This window comes from Triturus cristatus, chromosome 1_2 (assembly GCF_964204655.1).
Source record: "Triturus cristatus chromosome 1_2, aTriCri1.1, whole genome shotgun sequence".
Lineage (NCBI taxonomy): Eukaryota > Metazoa > Chordata > Amphibia > Caudata > Salamandridae > Triturus > Triturus cristatus.
The window spans coordinates 535,425,977-535,446,071 of NC_140580.1; the positions used below are offsets into that span (position 1 = coordinate 535,425,977).

At 51.4% G+C, this 20,095-nt stretch overlaps 1 protein-coding gene across 2 annotated transcripts in view; it reads left to right on the forward strand.

The window, feature by feature from the left end:
* The window catches only part of CRTAC1 (cartilage acidic protein 1), a 1,509,269-nt gene that overhangs the window by 1,075,946 nt on the left and 413,228 nt on the right, over positions 1-20,095 (forward strand). The window lies entirely within an intron of this gene.

Below are 20,095 nucleotides of genomic sequence, written 5' to 3' on the forward strand. Positions count from 1 at the left end.
GTAGCTGGTGACTGTTAGACCATTACATCAAACTCTCCCCATGTACTATTCCTCAGAAAGGTTTAGAATTTAATGATTTTTGCTTTTTTTGTTTTTACCATGAAATGACAAATTTTGAAACATGAGGAAAAAATTCTTCGCTCTTCTCTATTTATTGCTGCTGCTTATTGTGATTACGTGGGCTATAAGTTGTGACATTCAGGGGCAAATGGTTTATAGGTAAAATGTGCTAGGAGGCATTTGTGCTGCCCAATCGTTCTGCTTGAAAGAAAATGAATTCTTGACTGTTCATCCTGCAACTGAGAAGGCAATGTGCAGTCCACGTCCAGGGTTAGTGAGTTGTGACATGAAAGTAAGAGATTTGAAGAGGAGAAGTCAGTTCAGATTTAGTTGCACAAGCTCACCTTGGCTGTGCTTATATATGTATCTGGTATTTGTATGCCATGAACCTAGCTGCAGGGGCAGCGTGACACTGTAGAGGATCACAGACAAACATACAGTCAGTGAGTGATAGGAGAGGTCGCTTGTTAGTGAATAGTTATGTTGTGTCCCTTATAGAGGTGCTTCTTCAATTCTTTCCTAAAATGGAGCTGCGTAGGTGCTGCCCTGGTGGATACCGAGATGTTGTTCCATATTCTGGGTGAATAGATGAAAATGTGTGCTGCCTTTATTCATTTTTTTACATCTCTTACTGTCCAGCCAGCTGTCGGTCTGGCTCTGAATGAAATTACGGGTGTAATTAACCCCACTCAACTGAGGAACTTTACATGGTTCAGTAGTTTAAGTACCTCCGATAAAAAGAGCACATGACATACTAATTTAAGGCATGTTGTTTAATGTTATATCCTGAGTTTTACTTAATTGTAATTAGCCTAGGTCTTCCTAGCTGCTCAGCCAGAGTGAGAGATGGTAATGGAATGTTGGTGTGACTGTGATGAATGGAATGCCTGGGTGCCTGTGTGGGTGAGTGATGACAGTTGGAGATGGGCTGAGCAGCTAGGCAGGCTGCTCCTGGTGGGGCTGTTACAAGGGCTGACATAGAGGCTGTAACAAGGGCCTAGATAGGCTAATGATGAAGCTGGTACGTGGCTGAACCTTGTCTGGAGTGATCTGGAACTGGTACAATAAAGAAGGCTTTGAAACCTACAACATGGCTACAAGTGTCATCTTGTACAGATCACAACATATTTATTTTGGCGACGAACGGGCCTGGACCCAAGCGTACTCAAGGACTGAACAGAAACCAAGGAACCACAAAGAAACTGTGAACCAGCGCAATTACAAAGAAACTGTGAGAACCAGCGTAACTACAAAGGAAAAAAAGAAAAGTACATGTAACAGTATGGAGTAAAAGGCAAGCCGGCCCCACCAGTGTCCAGTCATCGGACAGCCCCAACTTGTGTCCTGCCTAATCTTTCTCCATGCACTTGACCACAGGTATGGTCTGTATGTTAGGGTTTGAATGGAAAGTCTTTCACCCTACCACTTCCTTTTAAAATGAATGTATCCACGGCGCAAAGGAGTGTGGCTGTTTTAGTGGTGAGTGATGGACCAACTCAGTGAAACCAATTCACAGGTACCACACAGGAGCAGTGTGGTTTTGCAAAGATTGGCGTTTTGTTGGCACAAAGAATGTACAAGTATGCAAACTGAATGCTGCCGAAGTTATGTGCCTGGAGATCATTTTGTTTTGATCTGTTTGGTTCTGAAGATAATCCGGAAAAGGCAAGGGAGTTAAAGGAAATGTGACGTCTGACTTTGGTGTTAGATTCTGGTGTATCTCTGCCTTCATGAATCTACACAGTGCCTTGTTCTATCGTAATAGATGTTGTGCTGGGTGTACAAGCCGTCTGTGAGGCGTGGCATATGTGTGATGGACATCGGTCGAAATACGTTGTTTATGTGCTCTCACTGCCGACTGCAGTAGACAACAGAAGGGGGCAGAAAGGGCTTAATGTCATGAGCTCTGTCGAGAGAATGGCAAGTTTTAGTGAACATTTTATTTTCGTCAATGAACTGCCCTCATCTTTTTGGATTTAACAACGGTCGTTTGCAAGTTAAAATTTAAATATGCGCGTGCCACTCACATTATTCTTGGAGTTGCGCGAGTACTTTCTTCGATCCTCTGTGACGTTGACTACTGTGCAGAGCTCTGACATTAGACGCTTTGGGAGCTACAGCGTGCCGTGAGCCACCCGGCGGTCGTAATAAAAACGTGCCGCCATCTTGAGTTTGGAGGCTATCTGCGGTGTTTGACTTCGTCATTGCCATGCATGATATTTGCTGCCAACCACGCTGTTTGTTTATCTTTAAATAAAGTTTTAGTATTTCGACGTGATCTCAGGGGACAACACAAGAAATTTTTGTGGTATGCATCGATGTTGGGAGGAGGACCGAAGTTGCAGCACAGGATCTTCATCTCTGCCAGCAGTATAGCAGAGATTTGTTTTTTTATAAAAATAACAGAGGCGCAGAGGAGTTGTTCAACGAAGTAAGGGTACTCTCAAAGTTCCCGCGCTGTAGTGCCAGAATCCGCGTATCGTTTACAAGCACTGTGAGTATATTGTTGAGGGGTCACGATGTCATACTGACTGCCGCAAGCCTTGAGTGACAATTTTGGCATTTTCGTCGTGGGATCACTCTAATGTTCTGGTTGTCTTCAGGTTTTGTTTGCCCCAGCACCAGGAAACCACAGGTACTTTGTTATCCGCACTATACTTTTGGTCAATTCTTGCACACAGACGTGGGGCCAAGGATAAAGGGAATTTGATCAGTGAAACTGATAGTGCTGGAGTGATACACAGATATGAGGTCCTAACATTCTGTTGATTTAAAAAGGTGATGTTATTGCACATTGTATTACTCGGGTGAGAGGTCGCTCACCGGCGTTGGACTCAGTGTTCTGCAGTGTTCTATTTATCACGTGATGCCACAGTTGCTTTATGCTGTTGTTAGATGGGACGTCTTAGTCTCATGGTGGGTTGTCATCACAGTTTATCCCTTAGAAGAAGGGGTGTGGTTGGGTTCTAGTCCCAGTTAGTGACCTCTACATGCGGGTAGGTATATGGATTATCTTCCTTATACCAGTGGGTGTAATTCCTAATGTATGTACAAGGGTACATTGTATTTGTATGCCACAGTTTCTCTTACATGAGGGTGATTGGGGTCTTGGTGGTTGGTTTGTGTTGTGGTCCTGTGTAAGTCGCCCTGCGCTTCAGATGTTGTATGTGTGTAAGTCGTCTTGCGCGTCACATGTTGTCCTGTGTAAGTCGCCCTGCGCTTCAGATGTTGTATGGGTGTAAATCGTCTTGCGCGTCACATGTTGTCCTGTGTAAGTCGCCCTGCGCTTCAGATGTGGTTGTGTGTAAGTCGCCCTGCGCCTCACTGTTGTGTACCCTCTATGTGGTCCATATTGTGGTACACGTGTATTTGTAGTGTCGGTTCACCCTTGATGTCTGTTTTGGCCTCGGGTGTTTGTCGTGGTGTGTTCACCTTTCACTACGTGTATTTTGTATGTTCAGGGGAAAGAAGGAGGGGGTCACTGCTAGTTAGACAGTGTTAAGTCTTCCCCAAAGTACGCAGTGTTAGGTGCGTTGTAAATTGGTATAATACGCTTCATGAGGGAGGATGGGTAATGTTGATGCATGTTATATTATGATATGTCGTTTTTGCCTATCTTCTCTTTAATTTGCTTTGTTCTTGCTTTTGTGATGTTTTACTTTTGGTTGCATCCTTGAGTTATGGACATTACGGTTTATTTTGTGTATAGTTCTTTGCTGTAGTAATGTAAACTTTGTTTTCATTTTAAAAGGAAAGGGATAATGTTATATCCTGAGTTTTACTTAATTGTAATTAGCCTAGGTCTTCCTAGCTGCTCAGCCAGAGTGAGAGATGGTAACGGAATGTTGGTGTGACTGTGATGAATGGAATGCCTGGGTGCCTGTGTGGGTGAGTGATGACAGTTGGAGATGGGCTGAGCAGCTAGGCAGGCTGCTCCTGGTGGGGCTGTTACAAGGGCTGACATAGAGGCTGTAACAAGGGCCTAGATAGGCTAATGATGAAGCTGGTACGTGGCTGAACCTTGTCTGGAGTGATCTGGAACTGGTACAATAAAGAAGGCTTTGAAACCTACAACATGGCTACAAGTGTCATCTTGTACAGATCACAACAAATTTAAGGCATGTTGTCTGCCACAATTTTGAGCCCATCAATGTCTTAACAAGTTGAATTGGAGAAGTGCTATTTTACGACCTTACAGTGGTGAATGGTTGTTTGTCACTGCAAGCACTGCTTTTGACTGAAAATTGAGCAGCAATTGTTGGCATTTTTAAGCAATTAGAGAACTCAACGTAACGCAAAACACAGTAACAACACATATAAAAAGACAACAGTGCCCAACATAATAAAACATTTAAAACAGAAAGCTGCACAGCAACCACTGTGCAACACAATCACACAATGGAATAAAATAGCTCAAAAACATAACATCACATAAACTACCCTGCATATCACCACCACAACAAAATGCAGTAGAAAAAATACACACAAGTAATCTTGTCACATATAACCACCTACACACAAACATATGGTGGTAAAAAGTGTTTGCACCAACCACCGCGTTAGCTACTACTAAGGACATGTAATAGCTCCAATCAAAAATGTTTAGTATTATGACCTATGCCACCTTACGGTTTAGTGAGATGCTGACCGCTGAAATTTGTTCTGTTTTCCGGTTCATGATTTTGAAACCTGGCAAAGCCCTTTTAGCCTTTAGTATTATTAATATTCGTACCGTGAGTACTGTAACTTGAGGTACAGTCATTTCTGTAAGAGCTACTGGGAACTTTTGAAGTGTGATGTGAAACGCTATTTAACAACCAAGGGTCATAAGTACTAATGCTTCTGCGCCAACCATGGAGGGACACAAAGTGACACAAGGCAACAGAAAGCAATGCAGGCAAGGTACTATCCAGGCAAAAGGTGTTTTGCTCTGTAAAGGTAACATTTTCTTCGTGGCAAGCTTGTTTTGCTTTGCGTCACTAGGATGCTATTGTGGAATGATCAGCACATACACACACAGCCATAGGTTTTGACACAAAGCCCCATCTACCAAGATAACCAGACCAGGTTTTGCATCAAAAACTAACGCCCACTTGAAGCAGGTGCAATGGAAAATGTGATAATTTCCCCCGCCCCCAAAAGAACTTCACTCAATGCTTGTGCGCTAGAGTGTGTTAATTTCTCAAAAAACACACAATGCTTATGTGCTGCAGTGCAGAGCACACATCTAATGCATTTTGCTGTTGTCCATGCATAGGAATTTGTACTGAAAGAGTAATATTCCAGTGCAAACCCTATGCAGGACAGCACTCACTCGTCTCTGTGCCATGGTGGAAGGCTGTGTGTAATGCAAGGCAACCGGTTTGTGCACCAGTGCAGGGTATGACAGCAGCAGGCCAATCTTAGGGGATATGCCTCTGTGCATTCCTCTTTGTGGAACACAGCATAGCTAATTTAGTTACTGCACTGCATTCCATGAAAAATTTGTAATTCTGGGCCCAAACTGTATTTATCATGTGTGCTTTATTATACAGATTACTGTGCTTTATTTAAAAATAATAATAATATTCTGTCCAGAATTCATGAGGGAGGTCTACCTTGTCACAGTCTACCACAACCTGAAACAGAAAAAAAATATACAAGGGGCTTTGTCCTTGAAGAAGAAAAAAACTTGCATGTTGCCAGAATGTGGGCTGAAGCACAAAAGGCACAAAGACATTCAATTTCATGAGAACCTGCCACTAGACTGCTGAACGTCAGAAAACAGGGATGCATAGACACACTGGTGTAAAGAAACATGAGGGCCCCCCCGCAAGTCACGTGAAGGGGCCCCCGCCGGACTAAATCATGAGATCTCCGGTCAGTGTAATGTGCTGAGGGGGCCCCCTGGAGCTTGGGGGCCCCCCGGCACCACGGGGTCTGTGGGGCCTGTGTTACGCCACTGCATAGGCATCAAATTTGGAGGAAGTAATGAAAGGGGCCATGTGCACTGGAAATGAGAATATGATGGGGACATGTAAAGGATATATAATAAGTCTTCTCAGTGCTGATGAACCCTTTCATTATCTGGCATGAGATATTATTACAATCATCCTTCAGGGATATCCTCAGTTCTTTCTTCCATGGTATTTGGAACTTTCATTTGCCATTTTTGATCACTTCCCTCAAATAACACAGTACATCAAAGTCAAATTCAGTTTCATTTGGGATTTGATCACCACTTGGTGCAATAATCACCCATCTTTCTGCATCTGTCCTGAGACAATGATTTGAAAGCCTCCTACTCATTGCTGACTCAGTTAGATTTCTAGAAAGATAAGGAATATGTTGTCAAGCCTCCTATGAGAGCTGCCACATTCCAGGTTCTCAGCGTGACCCCCCACGAGTGAGGAGTTATGGACAATTGCCAATGTATCCTACTTTTACCAAGAAACTCACTGATTGGGCTCCATGTGCAGACATGATCCTTGAAGCATCAATGCCAAGCCATTACTCTCCGAGACCATTCCCATATGTATTTAGGGTCTCTAGTATGACGTAAATGTAGGTATCCTTAAGATGCATATCCTTAGCTCTAGGAAACACTGTCTGATACCTATACATGTTTTTCTTTCACTCCTTCTAAAGTTTGTGCACACAATCTATATCTTATTTAGCATGCCTCTCCTCTTTAGGATTGGTAAGGTCTGAAAAGGAAGGAGTTTCTGGCAGCCGCGGCCCATGCAGGTAAGAGTGGTTGGGCCGGGTGGGGGAGATTTCGACTGACGGTGACAAGGGAAAATTAATTATTTATTTATTTTTTCCGTGTCATCGTCCGTCGAAATCACCCCCACCCGCTTCACCGCTCTTACCTGCATGGGCCGCGACTGGTTTGTGGGTGTTATGGTAAGTTTCACAGAAGCTACCCATTCCATTCAGAAAAAATCATTAATTATGCCACTGTTGGAATGTTGCTATTATCACTTTCAAAAGGGGATGTAAGCTTTCTCAGAACATATTGCGGTACAAATGGGAAAGTTAAACGCCCATGTATTTGACAGCATTCGTACAACATCTGAAAGTTAGTACCTCCTGTAGGTGGTTAATTTTATCCTGTGGGATCATTAGACTACCCTGTTTTGTTTTTGTAGTATCGATCTTGTAACCTGCTATTAGCCAACTTTGATCCAACTCTGATCAGAGCATGCAGTCCCTTAATACCATTACTGTTGCTGATTTCAGGGCTAGAGGTTCCAGATATAAAGTGAAAAGGAATGGTGAGAGAGGCAACCCCTCTTATCGCTCCTCTTGAACAATTTATTGAATTAGATAGCTGCCTGCTAATGTTTACCTTTTACTTGAGGGAAGAATAATCCACCTACATGAATTTGATGATGGTGGGCTGGAATTTGATGATTGTGGGATGACTCCGCTCACCTTCTTTATTGGTTTGAGGAAATCCCACTCCACCTAATTGTAATTCTTTTCTACAAAGGGGCGATTCCGCCCTACGCGTGTTTTCCGCCTGACTTGTACAGATGTACGAACGAGCAAGTACGATGCGAGCTACATGAAATTCACCGACCGACTCATATCCGGGTCCGAACCGCTCCGTACGTCTCGGTCGTAAGCTAACCGTGGCGTGCAATAGATGCGATTCACGACCGAGCCAGTACGATGTACGCGTCGGACAGCTTGAACGAGCCGGAGTGTCCGGCTCGCAAATCTTCCGGGTGGTTGCAATTGGGGGTCCGCGTTGGACCCCCTGTCACCCGCAGCCCTACGACTCGGACACAGGGGGAGACCCATGGGTCTCCCCAACACAGGCGTGTACGGTGTGGATGGCACCGACGCGTACTCACTGTAGGGGCCGCACTTGTCCGTGACGTACCCATTCAGTCAATGGGAGCCCATGTACGCTTCGTACGACCGGCTCCCACTGACTTCTGTGGGAGTCCGACCGAACCGATTCTGACAGCATACGGCCGCATCGTACTCGCTCGGTCGGACTGCAGGTCTCCGGGTCGGTCGGAAAATACTCCGGATCCGGCTCAGTCGGAGTGCTTTCCGACCTGGATCGGAATCGGCCCCATAATGGGAGAGAAGCATTAACTATCCTTTGAGTTTAGCCCTGGTCTGAGTCAGATGAATCACTTTCTTGGTGTTGTGACTCACCTGGCATTTTGGTAGAAGGCCTGCCTGATACAGATATATCATATCAGGCAGTACCCCCTCTAAGAGCTTGGCCAAGATCTTTGAGAAAATCTTAACATTTACGTTAAGAAGGAAAATTGGACGACAGACGCTGCAGTCTCTCACATCTTTGTCTGGTTTAGGCAGCACTGAATACCTTGCCTCAGACATTAAGGTGCCGATCACAATCCGGTAAAAAATTCCCCCGTGCGACTCGTATCGGGTCTTTTTACCGTACGAATCGTACAAGTGCCGTACGAACTGGCAATCACGATTCGCATGGTAAAAAGTCCATACGAACCGCACTGGGAATCATTCCCCACACGTCCTCGGGTCGGAAAATGTGTCCGACACGTCCTCGGACGATTTACCTTACAAACGTGAAAAGCCAAGTCCGACCGAGGAATCACGATCCATCCCGTGCGTCCGAGCGTACAACCGTATGGAAAAAACACCGTCCGCACCGAACACCCATAGCAACCATGGAGACATGTGCCCGCATACGCGCCCAACACTCCCCCCAGCCCCCGTACGTCCGACACGTACCCCCCGTGTATGTATACCCCCACCCGTCTAGGTACACCCCAGTACGTTCCAGTCGAACCCCCACCCCAGTACGTGTCATACCCCCGTCAATGTACACCCCCCCACCCCTGTACGTGTCGTACCCCCGTGTACCCCCACCCCAGTACGTTCCAGTCGTACCCCCACCCCTGGGCGTGTCGTACCCCCCGTGTACCTACACCCAAGTACGTTCCAGTCGTACCCCCACCCCAGGACGTGTCGTACCACCGTCAATGTACACCCCCCCACCCCTGTACGTGTCGTACCACCGTCTATGTACACCCCAGTACATTCCAGTCGTACCCCCACCCCAGTACGTGTCATACCCCCCGTGTACCTACACCCCAGTACGTTCCAGTCGTACCCCCAACCCAGTACGTGTCGTACCACCGTCAATGTACACCCCCCACCCCTGTACGTGTCGTACCCCCCGTGTACCTACACCCCAGTACGTTCCAGTCGTACCCCCACCCCAGTACGTGTCGTACCACCGTCAACGTACACCCCCCCACCCCAGTACGTGTCGTACCACCGTCAATGTACACCCCCCCACCCCTGTACGTGTCGTACCCCCCGTGTACCTACACCCCAGTACGTTCCAGTCGTACCCCCACCCCAGTACGTGTCGTACCACCGTCAATGTACACCCCCCCACCCCAGTACGTGTCGTACCACCGTCAATGTACACCCCCCCACCCCTGTACGTGTCGTACCCCCCGTGTACCTACACCCCAGTACGTTCCAGTCGTACCCCCACCCCAGTACGTGTCGTACCACCGTCAATGTACACCCCCCCACCCCAGTACGTGTCGTACCACCGTCAATGTACACCCCCCCACCCCAGTACGTGTCGTACCCCCCCGTGTACCTACACCCAAGTACGTTCGAGTCGTACCCCCACCCCAGGACGTGTCGTACCCCCCTGTGTACCTACACCCAAGTACGTTCCAGTCGTACCCCCACCCCTGGACGTGTCGTACCCCCCGTGTACCTACACCCCAGTACGTTCCAGTCGTACCCCCACCCCAGGACGTGTCGTACCACCGTCAATGTACACCCCCCACCCCTGTACGTGTCGTACCCCCCGTGTACCTACACCCCAGTACGTTCCAGTCGTACCCCCACCCCAGTACGTGTCGTACCACCGTCAATGTACACCCCCCCACCCCAGTACGTGTCGTACCACCGTCAATGTACACCCCCCCACCCCTGTACGTGTCGTACCCCCCGTGTACCTACACCCCAGTACGTTCCAGTCGTACCCCCACCCCAGTACGTGTCGTACCACCGTCAATGTACACCCCCCCACCCCAGTACGTGTCGTACCACCGTCAATGTACACCCCCCCACCCCTGTACGTGTCGTACCCCCCGTGTACCTACACCCCAGTACGTTCCAGTCGTACCCCCACCCCAGTACGTGTCGTACCACCGTCAATGTACACCCCCCCACCCCAGTACGTGTCGTACCACCGTCAATGTACACCCCCCCACCCCAGTACGTGTCGTACCCCCCGTGTACCTACACCCAAGTACGTTCGAGTCGTACCCCCACCCCTGTACGTGTCGTACCCCCCGTGTACCTACACCCCAGTACGTTCCAGTCGTACCCCCACCCCAGTACGTTCCTGGCGCACCCCCAACACAACCTCCCAAGTACGGAGCGCACCCCATGCCCCAACATCACAACCGCATGTACGAGTCTTACAAAGCCACACACAAGGACAAAATCGTACAACCAAATGGCCCATGTACACACCGTACACACGCTCAAAACGCACGTACACAACCAGGACAAAATAAAACAACACAAGAATACACCAGTCGAAAGGCACACAGCCACTAAACATGGCCAACAACCACTTAAATAACACAATCACTGACCTGCAACTGCCAAAAACAAACAGAGGCCCAATACACCACCACTCCTTATAACACACCCACCCAAAATTCAAAAACTGCCACACCCACACATGGACCAATAAAAAGGGCCCACACACACAAACCATGAGCCTTTCCAACAGACTCACTGCTGCCAGACACCACAGAACCAGACTACAAGCTACACCACACCTTACACTTGCACACCTTCAAACGACCACCCTCACAAACACCCTCTCATCACATTCACACACACACACAACCATCCACACCCCCCACCCAACATCCAAACCCCCCCCACACCCACACCATCCCCACCCACACCCCTCACCATGCCCACTACCAAGAATCCAAAGTTCAGTCACCGAGAGTTGGAGGTCCTTGTTGATCAAATCCTCAGAGTCGAGCCACAGATCTTTGGAACATTGGTCAGAAGCACCAGCCAGGCAGCCAAAACAGCCATGTGGCAGACCATCGTCGATGCTGTGAATGCTGTTGCGGACACCAGGAGGACCAAGCAGGATTGCCAGAACAGGTGGTACGATCTGCGGAGGAGGGTCAGAGCCAAGAGGCAGGAGGAACACGACCAGGCCAACGCCACCGGAGGAGGGCCCTCCCGCAGAGCCGTACAGTACCATCCCTGGGAGGAGAGGGTGATGGCCATACTGCCGGTGGAGGCAGTTGAAGGAGTAGAAGGACTCCGAGACCCGGGTGAGTACACAAACAACGCACCTCACATGGGGGGAACTGCAACCACAACCAAAATTAATAACAGGCACGCAACCACCACAAGCCATCGCATTACTCAACCACACTCCATGAGCAGGCACATGCCACTGCTGCCACCATGCCCCATGCACCCAGCTGGACAATGTCAAGTCACAGGCCACAGAAGACAACAACACATGACACGGTAACCCGGATGGCGGGAGGCTGGGCACCAAGAATCACATAGTGCGACTCCAAAGCAGACAACAATGCCCTCTGCCCATATGGCCTAGGTCACAGCCAGACAAACACTGTGTCCCAACACAGGAATGACTTGCCAGCAAATGGCGGACGCCTTGCATCAACACATGGGGGTGAAGGCACTGTTTTGCACATGCCAGCAGCTAATGAACAGCCAACAGTGTGAAAGAGTGGCAGCACACACCACCACAGCAGCAGCGCACAGACACACAGCAGACAAAATGGGTGCCTGGAGATCAGAAACAAACTCACATCAACAGGCCAAGGGCCACTCGAAGATCTGCTAACAGTGTGTGCCCAGGGAGCTGGGCCAAGGTGACAGAGGGTGACACACGGAGGGAGGGAGAGGGGGACACAGAGGGAGGGAGAGGGGGACAGAGAGGGAGGGAGAGGGGGACTGAGAGGGAGGGAGACGGACAGAGGGAGGAGGCTGACACACGGAGGGAGGGAGAGGGGGACACAGAGGGTGGGAGAGGGGGACAGAGAGGGAGGGAGAGGGGGACTGAGAGGGAGGGAGACGGACAGAGGGAGGAGGCTGACACACGGAGGGAGGGAGAGGGGGACAGAGAGGGAGGGAGAGGGGGACAGAGAAGGAGGGAGACACAGGGAGAGCAAATCAGTCCTTTGGTGTGTGGGAATGTCTGCTCGTCAGCAGGTGGACTGCGTGCATGTAGACAAGGGTGCCCAGTGCCAGAACCCCCCCTCTTCATCATGGCAAAACGCAGGGCCATGTTACAACCTGTACACGAGCACAAGGACAGCCACCTGCATCATATGAGTGTGTGGATCCACTCCATGTGCACATGTACAGTGCCACAAGGAAGGCGCAAACGCATAGCTCGGCACACATGCACACTCCACTGCTGACTGCAGTCACACTTGACGCAGCAAGTAAGACTGTGCCACACATAGTTAAAGGGGCCAAATTGGTGCCCAAGGGACACACACATGCACAAGTGCACTGTGAGTGGAATGCAAGACAGATCCAAATTCCAAGAGGAAATGTGCCAACTTTGTAACGGATGAAACATGGATGTTGCATGGATCAAAATTAACATTGTCTCTCTCACACACAGGTCAACGTCGTGCTGCACCCCCCAACACTGGGGGGGAACACTCACAGGACCCGGATCTGCAGGAGACCGATCCCACCGGCAGCGACCACTCTCACCACTCTGCGGACGACCCCGACCGACCTGGCCCCTCTGGTGTCCAACCACCTGCAGCACCTGCGTCAGGTACAACCGTGCCAACCACCACCCCCACTCCTGCCACATCCCAGGAGACACCCAGGATCCCTGCCCCAACACCACAATGCAGCCAGGCTCGCCAGGAGGGACACGGTGTCCCGGGCACCCAGGAGGAGGCAGGCGACAACGCCAATGCCACCCCTCAGGGGTCCCGGAGACCCCATGTGCCCACAAGTGCAGGCCAGACGCAAGTGGGCAGGGGTGGTGGGAGTGGAGAGCGGCGGAGGCGCGAGCCTGACCAGTTGGCTGGGGATCCGGTATTTTCCCATGTCCGTAACATCCTGGACTCATACCGGCAGGACACCACGGGCATGGCCCAGGTTGTGTCCGTCCTCGAGGGGATCAAGGTCCAGCAGGCCCAGCAACATGCGGAGCTAATAGCCTGTCTACAGCTACACCAACGGAGGATGGAGGACAGACAGGCTCAGCAAGTGACGGCGTCCCAGGGGATTCACGCTGAACTCCGTCGGATGGCCGACACCATGGCCGACCCTCCCTGTGCCAGAAGGCGGAGAACATCACCACCCACAGGGAGGGATCATGAGGAGGAGGAGGAAACATCCGACGGAGCATCCCAGACGTCGTCACGGCCTGCTGCTGAGGTTCCCCGCAGGAAGCCGGGTCGTCCACGGAAAGGACCGTGAGGGTGGCTGCTACATCACCATCTCCCAGGACACCTGGCCTGGCACCTGGCCCACTGGAGCAACAGCATCACAGCATCAAGAGACATTCTCTGCCACATGGCCCTGCTGGTCACTGGCTGACCAATGTTGACAAAGACTGTGGCATGGACTCTGAGGATTTCCAATGGCAAGGACACCAACTCCCCTACTGAACTTTGGATTCCCTAATCCCGGAAAGGCCCTCACTTGGCCCCCCCCCCCCAATAATAAATCACACTATTAAGAGTAGATGCCTGCTGGTAGCATTATTACCTAACATGTGTCTTGTACAGTCTAAACATGCCTGAGTCATCTGTTCACTTCAACCATCCACACCCTGGGGCCTGAGTCTGGCACAGGACACATGGGTCACAGTTTTCTAGGCAAGACAGACATGGAGCACCATACACACCCGTGATGGTCAGAACCAGCTGAGGGGGTGGCCGAACAACCGTGCTGACAGACACATTGAGTACAGCAACAGTCATGCGCAGAGGTCAGGGATCCTGGCCCGTGTCCTGGGGGGCACCCAGGTACGTGTAGACAGGTGGCAGAACCATGTCCTGCAAGCTTGAGTCCGGTGGATGCAGAGAATGGGGTCATGGACAACGTTGGATGCATGGGGATGGCACATGTCACAATACCCACACAGTCATGGACATCATGCCCATTACACAGTCTCAGCACACACACACAGCTTGCATCTTGCCACTCGACACATTGACACATAGCCACAATCAGGGAATACCATGCCAGACATGCAGGATGCACCGTGCCAACACACCAGCATTGACTGAGAAGAGGCACCTTGGAGGCATAGGGACACCTTTAATAGTCATGTGTTTGGGATTGCAGAGGCAACTTGAAGTACACATGAACACATCATGTGGAGTAACATGTGGCTCAAACACTGGCACCCCCCTTCTGCAGCACAAATGCGTGATAGCCATGGAACTGGCACACAAGTGTCGGATAATAGCTAAATACCCACAGCTGCTCACGGAGAGACTGCCATACACCATACATCCGCTGATGTGGAAGTCCCACGCCATGTCAAGACAATGTTAACCGTATGTGTCCGAGGGCAGTGTCACACACATTGATGCCTTCATCACAATCCACCATCCCATCACTGATGACTGACAACCAGGCAGCCCATCTATTCAGGTGTACCCAGCTGCATGTCGTGTCCCATGGGGATGCCACATGTCTGCAGAGGACCCAAACCCCGACCGGGGCAGTGTGCACACATCGTGAACAACTGCCACACCCAATACACCCCAGATGCATCCCTTACCCCATGGAGACTTCCAAACGTGTCCGTGCCTGTAACGCTGAGTCAGCCCACGATGCCATGTCCATGAGGAATAGCAGTGCCACAACAATGCAACCAGCAAACGGCATGCGCAGGTACCTGGGGAAGAGAGACACACAAGAAGTCAGCCACAAGAAGCACAGCCACTTGCATGTGCATTTACTCGACACATGTATGTATGACAACATGCTAGGTCACAATAATGCCTGGGGAAATACTACCATCACTGCCACCATCACTCCAGTGACACACCCACACACACCTCTGACCCACGTGCCATACATGCAGGTGGAGACACACATCACAACGCATGCCACACGGGGACCAATGCGTGCACACTCAGACCCTGGTACTCACCACTAAGCAAAGAAGTCGCGTATGAGCCGAGTCCGGATGTCCTCTTGCGGCTCCACATCCTCCACATCACTAGCCCCATTGCCAAGCCCTACGTCCTCCACGGGTGGATGGTCCTCGTCATCTTGATCCAGGATGAGGGGCACAGCTCTTTCAACTGCCATGTTGTGCAGCATGCAGCAGACCATGAAGATCTTGCAGACCTTCGCCGGGGCATATGGGAGTGCGCCGCCGGTCTTGTGTAGGCACCGGAATCGGCTCTTCAGCATGCCAAACGTCCTCTCTATCACTCGCCTTGTCCGGCCATGGGCGGTGTTGTAGCGGAGCTGGGCCGGCGTGATGGGGTTGCGGAGAGGTGTCAGCAGCCAAGGCATGTTGGGATAGCCAGCGTCCCCTAAATGGAAAGCACATGGATATCGTTAGAACTGGCGAAGCGGTAGTGCTGCTCGGCCAAACAGAATACAGGACAGACAGACTGTACCCACCAACAACACATGCACGTTCGTTGCGCAGCTGCATCATCATATCAGGCATCCCGCTACGCCTCATGATGTAGGCATCGTGTGCTGATCCTGGAAAACGAGCACAGACATGTGAAATCACCATGTTGGACAGACACACCACAAGGGCATTGATGGAGTGGTAGTGCTTCCGATTGCGGTACGCCACCTCCCGTGCGTGTGGTGGTACCAAACCTACATGTGTCCCATCTATGGACCCAATGACATGGGGCATCCCTCCCAGGGCATAGAAACCACGCTTGACCTCAGTCATCTGTTCAGGGGTTGGGAACTTGATGAAGTCATCCAGGTGAATCAACATGGCCTCCAAGAAATCATGCAGCACACCGCTGAACATGCTCTGGGACATGCCACCAACATGAGCTATGGTATATTGGAAGGTACCCGTGGCAAGGAAATGTAGGGCAGCCATTACCTTCAGCTGGGGTGTCAGTGCCGTAGGATACCTGTGCTGCGGTTGCAGGTGTGGTGCCAGTCTCGCGGTCAGCTCCAGAATCAACGGTTGGGTGAAGCGGTAGAGCCGGATCCTGTCATTCTCCTGCATGGTGGCCAAGTCTGGAATTCTTCGGGCAACAGGAGGCGCTCTGCAGTAATTTGGAAGTGACAAGGAAGAGTGAGTGCACTACGAGAACAACTCATGTCTACTGAGCACATGTAAATCTGGCAATACACACATGCCACATAGGGAGTCAGGCATGTGCTACATGCCCAGGACACGTATGGATGCAAGGTGACACTCCTTCCAAGACCCAGCTACACACGGTGATTGAGAACCTCCCCATGCCACGCCATGGGAATAGCTGTGTCCCAGTGCAAGTGCACTGCCCGACGCAAGACAGGAGTGACATACACCCACACATCAGCAGAAGTGTGATGCTGATTGCAGAGACTGGCAGCGGAACACTTGAGCCACAGGTCACATGACATTACACTAGTCCAGCCCACACACCTTGCCATGAAGGTGCACATGTCATGACTCCCCACACATTCCTTGTGAGTTTGCTGACATGGCCTTGTCACGCTACTCCGTGTCCCTTGCATACATGTGCACCTCACATCCGGTAACACATGTGGCATGGTGTTGGGAACAGTGTGCAATGACAATCTACACACAGCCACATGTTGGTTGCTGCAACGGCTGCAGCTTTTGAGGGTGCTACAACATCAACCCGATGTAAATCCCGGACACATATATGGCATAGTCACATTGTGCACTGTGGGTAGTGATGAGTCATGTGTCATGACCCCTGTACCGGGCATCATGGGACACTTCCGTGTGTTGGTGTCCGTGCCATGCCAGTGACGCTCACCCCAAGTGCGCAGTCCCACATGCACACATGTCAAAGGAGTCAAGGGCATGCCTGGCACACATTGCACCCTCACACAGTACACATGTACACATCTCATCATACATCTGGTGCCTTCTCCACTCAGGAGGCATGTTCCACGTCACAGCCTGTGACACCTGTGCCCAACACATGTGGTAATGCACAGACGATGCCTTGGTGTCCATTCCTGGACAAGTATGTCCATCCATGGACAAGTATGTCCGCCCTATTCCGACATGTGTGTCGCCTATCACCACAGTGATGTGTAAAATCCGCCGTACTGCTGCTGAGAGGGCCTGTGCATGTTCCCAAATCACTGTGGGAGTGCTGCCGTATGTGTACCCATCGTGATGGCGAGCGTAGATGCGAGTGTACGGTCCGTACCACTACGGGTACGCATACGCGTGCAGACCCATAGTGATAGTGAGCGTAGATGCGAGTGTACGGTCCGTACCACTACGGGTACGCATACGCGTGCAGACCCATAGCGATAGTGAGCGTAGATGCGAGTGTACGGTCCGTACCACTACGGGTACGCATACGCGTGCAGACCCATAGTGATAGTGAGCGTAGATGCGAGTGTACGGTCCGTACCACTACGGGTACGCATACGCGTGCAGACCCATAGTGATAGTGAGCGTAGATGCGAGTGTACGGTCCGTACCACTACGGGTACGCATACGCGTGCAGACCCATAGCGATAGTGAGCGTAGATGCGAGTGTACGGTCCGTACCACTACGGGTACGCATACGCGTGCAGACCCATAGCGATAGTGAGCGTAGATGCGAGTGTACGGTCCGTACCACTACGGGTACGCATACGCGTGCAGACCCATAGTGATAGTGAGCGTAGATGCGAGTGTACGGTCCGTACCACTATGGGTCTGCACGCGTATGCGTACCCGTAGTGGTACGGACCGTACACTCGCATGTACGCTCACTATCACTATGGGTCTGCACGCGTATGCGTACCCGTAGTGGTACGGACCGTACACTCGCATCTACGCTCACTATCACTATGGGTCTGCACGCGTATGCGTACCCGTAGTGGTACGGACCGTACACTCGCATCTACGCTCACTATCACTATGGGTCTGCACGCGTATGCGTACTCGTAGTGGTACGGACCGTACACTCGCATCTACGCTCACTATCACTATGGGTCTGCACGCGTATGCGTACCCGTAGTGATAGTGAGCGTAGATGCGAGTGTTCGGTCCGTACCACTACGAGTACGCATACGCGTGCAGACCAAAAGTGATGGAGAGCGTAGGCATGCATGTACGGGCCGTTGCCATGCATTTGGGGTGCCCTAGGGCCCCCACACGCACCGTACCTGTGTGTGATGCTCCAAATTACATGGGGGACAAGTATTAAGGCATACATGCATGCTGGTTGTCATGGAGACCAAGTTCAAAATTGGAAATTGTTCTGGAAGGTGCACAGCAGAAGTCAGTTGGGATTTGTCTACTTTGTTGCAATGTGTTTGTGGGGCTGACATCATGCAGGAGAATGAAACCGATAGAGAACCCACAGACTGCTAGGTTTGAAGGGATTGGTGGAAACATAGGATGCAAATGTGAGTGACCAATCTCTCTGTACTCCTGTGCATGAGACTGGGCAGAAGGGCACATATAAGGCAGCCAGGTCCCATGAGGGAGCACTTGCCTGCACATCTTTGCATTCGTCGACCCAGCTGCTGCTACTGATTCCCTGGAACCATGTCAAGGGCTGTGGAGAGGACACAGCCATTCAACCTGGAGGAGAACATGGCTCTGCTGGATGTGATCCTCCCACAGTACTCCATGCTGTATGGGCGACCAGGTTATCAGGTGAGTGCATAGGCCACTGCCACAGACTGTCCCTATGTGGTGACTGTGACTTCTGCCATTGCGTCCAGGTGTAACACACATGCCATGTACTGTCGGGGGGGTCCCAGGGGGGGGGGGTGCCTGATGTCTCCCAGCTGTGCCCTGAGACAGGAGGGGTGGGGGCCTATCACTCACAGCAGTGCCCTGAGACAGGAGGGGTGTGTGCAGAGTCCTCCCAGCAGTGCCCTGAGACAGGAGGGGTGGGTGCAGAGTCCTCCCAGCAGTGCCCTGAGACAGGAGGGGTGGGTGCAGAGTCCTCCCAGCAGTGCCCTGAGACAGGAGGGGTGTGTGCAGAGTCCTCCCAGCAGTGCCCTGAGACAGGAGGGGTGTGTGCAGAGTCCTCCCAGCAGTGCCCTGAGACAGGAGGGGTGGGTGTGGAGTCCTCACAGCAGTGCCCTGAGCCAGGAGGGGTGGGTGTGATGCACAGTGTGAGCCTAGATCATTGCTTGTGACATTGCCATCATTCCACCTGTGTACCCACTGTGGCACGTAGTGCTTTTCCCCTCACCAGGGGATGATGTCCCTATGACAAAGGTGCAATGCGTTGGCTGCATGACATGCCTTGTTGTTACCAGCTAATTTGTACCCATATGTCTCTCTGTGACATGTGGCTGGTGTATTGATGTGGTGTCACTTGTTCCTCCTCACAGGTAGGCGCCACTGCCAAGGAGCAGATCTGGCTGACCGCCGTCAGTGCCGTGAGGGGTGTGGATGGTCGGAGGCGGCGCCTGGCCCAGGTGAGGAAACGCTGGCAGGATATCCGGTGCTGGACGCGGAGGATTGCACGGCTCCTGCTGGGGGACTCACCTGAGAGCCACAAGAACCGCGGCCGCCGCCGTCTGAGCCACCTCCACAGGCGTGTGCTGCCGGTGGTCTTTCCAGACCTGGAGAGGCGCTTACAGGCGATGCAGCAGCCGGAAGGGGGTAGGTACATGTGTGTTTGTTGTGTGTCACCGGCATTTGTAAGGGCACAGTAGCATGAATCCACTGGCAGGGTTTAAAGGTGCTGTGCAGATCCTGTTTGCCCCAGTATAGCGCTGTGCCCCTGCCACCCTTCCCCTCCTTGCAATGTGTTCCCTGGTCTGTGTGTAGTCACTCCTTCCCAGGGTAATGTAGGCTGGCGCTTTGTCCACGGGAACAATGTCTGTA